The sequence below is a fragment of the Mus pahari genome, chromosome 8, assembly GCF_900095145.1.
Source record: "Mus pahari chromosome 8, PAHARI_EIJ_v1.1, whole genome shotgun sequence".
NCBI classification, from domain to species: Eukaryota; Metazoa; Chordata; class Mammalia; order Rodentia; family Muridae; genus Mus; species Mus pahari.
This window is the reverse complement of record NC_034597.1, coordinates 22,028,968-22,033,249: the sequence shown is the minus strand read 5'-3', so window position 1 is coordinate 22,033,249 and position 4,282 is coordinate 22,028,968. Positions and strand designations below refer to the sequence as shown.

Genomic DNA, 4,282 nt, shown 5'->3' with positions numbered 1-4,282 from the left:
AACCCTGTCTCGAAAAAAAGAAAAAAATTATTATGCCAGAAAAAGAAAAATACTTTGAAGTACACAGAACATTAATCAAAACAGCAAATGACTAATACATAAGCACTCCACATAACTCTCCCTCAGCAATTAGAGAGAAACAGGGGAGCATTAGAAATAACATAAAATTTTAAAAGTTGAGCCCATTTACCATGCACTGTAACTCTTACTGTGCTGTTATGTTCACCACCACACATTAACAGTTCCTGATGTCAGGTAGCTGCTCACACCACCCAGGCAGTCTGTGGACCTGCCCACAGTCCTGGTCTAACTGCCAAGAGATGGCTTTGACTGCCTCTACTTTCAGAAGGACAACTCACAATTCAACAATTACAGTAATGAGGACGCAGCACAAAAGCTCAAGGCTTAGTAAGTTATTTTAAAAGGAAATATGAAATTACTTTATTAAAAATTACTTTCTCCATTAAGACTTGAAGTATTTTGCCTGGTATAGTTGTACATACCTAGAATCCAAGCACTTGGGAGATGGAGACAAGAAGATCAAAAGTTCTAAAGTCATCCTTTGTTACATGGCAAGTCTGAGGTCTAATCTTGTCTGAAAACAATACAAAAATCATTATTTAAGTCTATTAGTAATTTCTACACCAACAACACTATATCCACACTAATTTCTACACTAACAATACAATACAATTGAGTAAGTATCCTTAGACCAATTAACTCTCTAGTCTTTAATCCCACAATAACTGTTTCTTAAAACAAGTCTACAAAGATGGCAGCCTGTATCTCTGTCACCATCCACCAGAGCCATGTTGCTGTGCTCCGACAGCACTTAAATCACAAGCTCTTCCACATCACTTCTCAAGTGCATAGAGCTTATCAACTGTGCAGTCCTTAAACCTCCTACAACATGCTTCACACCACAGCTACTTAACATTCGGCATGTGCCTTTCTATATTAGATGGAGATACCTAGCTCATTTGTCTAGTCCTAGTATGCCCAGTATAGCTGGTAGAAGAGTTGGAGAGGCCATCAAAGAGGACCTGTAAATTGCATCTGGAAGCAACCTGATTACTATCAAGTTAAGAGATGTCCCCAATTTATGTTCCCCCACACACATACCTGCTGTGTAAACATTGTATGTCACAACTTATCAGGTTGCCCTGTTCATAAGTCTTTCAAAGTACAAAAAAACTAGATTAACCCTAAGCAGCTGCTTATGGTAGCTAATCTCGATTGTCAACTTAATGAATCCTCAATCAACTGAAAAGTTTCTGCATACATGTGAGAGATTATGTTGATTAGGTTAATCCAAGCGAGGTAACCAACCCACTCTGGGTCACACCACTCATTCCCAGGGGTTCTGGGCTGTATAGAAGGAGAGCCGAGCACCAGTGTGCATCAGTATGTTTCACACAGTAAATGCCAATGCGACCAGGTCCTTCAACCTCCTGCTGCCAAGACCATCCCACCGAGACTGAACAAACATATTAACCCATGAACCAAAATAAACCACTTTGTCCCTTACACTGTTTTTATCAGGGTATTTGGTGACAACTGGAAAAGTAACCAGTATAATGCTAATATCCACATTTCTTTTGCTCAGAACATTTCTAGAAATTCCGTAAAACTTGGATTTTGAGTATAGTTGTCTCAAGTCCAATGCTCTAACATCCTTTTGTCTCCCTTCATGAGTTAAAACAAAACAAAACAAAAGTTGCTAGAACAACAAAATAAATGTCAGAAAGAAGGCCACAGAAGAATGAGAACACTTTGAATGAGAAGATCCGGCACAGGGAAAGGCACCTATAGGGTCTAGTAAGTAGCCAAAAATGACTGTGGACTTCTGATCCTCTGGGCTCCATCTCCTAAATTCTGGTATTACAAATGTGTGCCATCGTGCTCCATTTATATGGTGCTAGGAATCAAAGACATGGTAGGCAAGAACTCTAACAATAAGCTATAGCCCAGCACCCTCCCCCCAGCTCTCTAAAGACACTTTTTAGAAAAGCATTTTATTTTTGGATTTTTTTCAATTGAAAAAAAAATTTATATAATATATTCAGATCATGGATTCTCCTCCCCAAACTGCTCCCAGACCCTCTCCACCTCCTACCAACCCAACTCCACGCCCTTTCTTTCTCTCTCTTTAAACAGGCAAACAAAACAAAATTTTAAAAAGACAAAAAAAGAAATGTAAGCAGACACACACACACACACACACACACCCCAGACCCATAAAAACACAAAATTGGAAGCCATGATATATTAAGCACGAGACAAGTAAGACAAAATGTTCAAACAAAGCCACATGTGACAAAAATGTAACATCATTGTCTGTTTTGTGCAGGGCTATCTACTGCTGGCACGGGGCCTATTTGTAAATGTGGTTAATATACCCAGTGTGATCCCACTAGAGGAAACTAACTTTCCTTTGCAAGCTGATGTCAAATGACTATAGATTCTTGATTAATGGTGGGAACCCCATGTCCACTTCCCTCTCTCAGCACTGGGACCTTGTACAGGCCCTGTGCATGCTGCCAGGCTCTGTGAACTGAGTTGTGTAACAGTCCTCTTGGTCTGAAGGCACCATTTCCTAAGAGTCATCCATCCCTCTGGCTCTTACAATTTTCAGCCTCCTTTCACATAGCTCCAAGCACCGAAAGGAAGGGTTTGATGAAGACATCCATCCCATTTAGGACTGAGTGTTCCAAAGTCTCTCACTTTGCCAACACTGTCCAGTTGTGGGTCTCTGGGTTAGTTCCCATGTATTTGTAAGTGGAAGCTTCTCTGATGATGGCCCAGGGAGGCGCTGACCTATGAGTATAGCAGACTACCATTAGGAGTCATTTTATTCCTTTAGCAGAGCAATAGTATTTGGTTTTCCCCTAGGCTCATGACATAACCAGTCTCAGGTTCTTGGCCACCTAAACAGTGTCAGCCATAGGTTCCATCTTGTGACATGGGCTTAAATTCAAGCAGAGAGTAGCTGGTTACTCCCACAGGGACTGCCACTACTACACAAGCATTCTGTGCAGTCAGGTCACTGATGTAGATCACAGAGTTTGCGGTTTGGCTATTGTTACCTTTCTCCTTGGGTAACATGAAGAATACCTTCCAGTACTATGAACAAGTAGTCATTAAAAGTGAAGGCTCAGTCGGGCGTGGTGGCGCACGCCTTTAATCCCAGCACTCGGGAGGCAGAGGCAGGCGGATTTCTGTGAGTTCGAGGCCAGCCTGGTCTACAAAGTGAAACCCTGTCTCGAAAAACCAAAAAAAAAAAAAAAAAAAAGAGTGAAGGCTCTATCTGCATAAGCACCAGCTCCACTTCTTTGTGTTCAATGAGATATGTAAGTGTTTGTCTTCACTTTGGAGAGAGCAACAGTTTGTAGAGAGCAACAGATAGCCTTAATAATAACCTGAGATGTTTGGGGGCTTCCACACAAGGTGCCTTGAGCCAATGACTCAACTAGAGGTAACCCACTCCTGTTACTGCTCCACTTGATGACAAAAGATGTCTAGCTGAGGACACTGTCTTCCCTGTTATTTAGTGATTCCATTTACATTTCTTTCATAGGTTAGGAAAGTACTTTAATGGAAACAATACACAGAGAAGTGTGAACATAAACCGAGGGATATTCTAAAGTTTTTCCAAAAAAGGATAATAATTACAAATTAATTATTAAGATAGGTAATTGTTAAGATAGGTAATACTTTTCTCCAAGGTAAACAGCCACCATCTTCATGAGATCTGCTGAGCCTGCTTACAAGTACCAATCATGATAGACCCTGTGGTCATTTAACATTCCTTTATGGGAGGAGAGTAAGTAAAGAAGCTTGGGAAACTCCCCTGAACTGTTTCAACTTCTAACTGTTCCTGTTAGCCATTTGTATGCAATTCTGTCCTAACTGCAGAAGATCTTGGAGAGGGGCACTCAGGCTCCTCCTACCAGTAGCCCTTCACCCATGCTCTGTGAATAAAGGTAACAAACTCACTGATTCCAATAGGGTGAATTCTGTTGGAATGGTACTTTGGTTTGTCACTGGGCTTTTATGAAGAAGCAGGCACTGTTTGTCTCCTCACGGAAAAAAATTCTCACAACACTGTAAACTTCAACCACAGAATATCTTAAGATTACAAATAAAGCCGGGCGTGGTGGCACATGCCTTTAATCCCAGCACTCGGGAGGCAGAGGCAGGAGGATTTCTGAGTTCGAGGCCAGCCTGGTCTACAAAGTGAGTTCCAGGACAGCCAGGGCTACACAGAGAAACCCTGTCTCGA

General features: G+C 41.5%; 1 protein-coding gene across 6 annotated transcripts in view; it reads right to left on the bottom strand.

Moving 5' to 3' along the window:
* Positions 1 to 4,282, bottom strand: part of Sfmbt1 (Scm like with four mbt domains 1) — a 94,766-nt gene that overhangs the window by 68,818 nt on the left and 21,666 nt on the right. For 3 of the 6 annotated variants that reach the window (XM_021203208.2, XM_029541539.1, XM_029541538.1), the window contains exon 2: positions 504 to 595. The exons of the other annotated variants lie outside the window; for them this stretch is intronic. The gene's annotated coding sequence lies outside the window, so the exon portion shown is untranslated. The remainder of the gene's footprint in view (positions 1 to 503; positions 596 to 4,282) is intronic. 6 annotated transcript variants of the gene reach the window in all.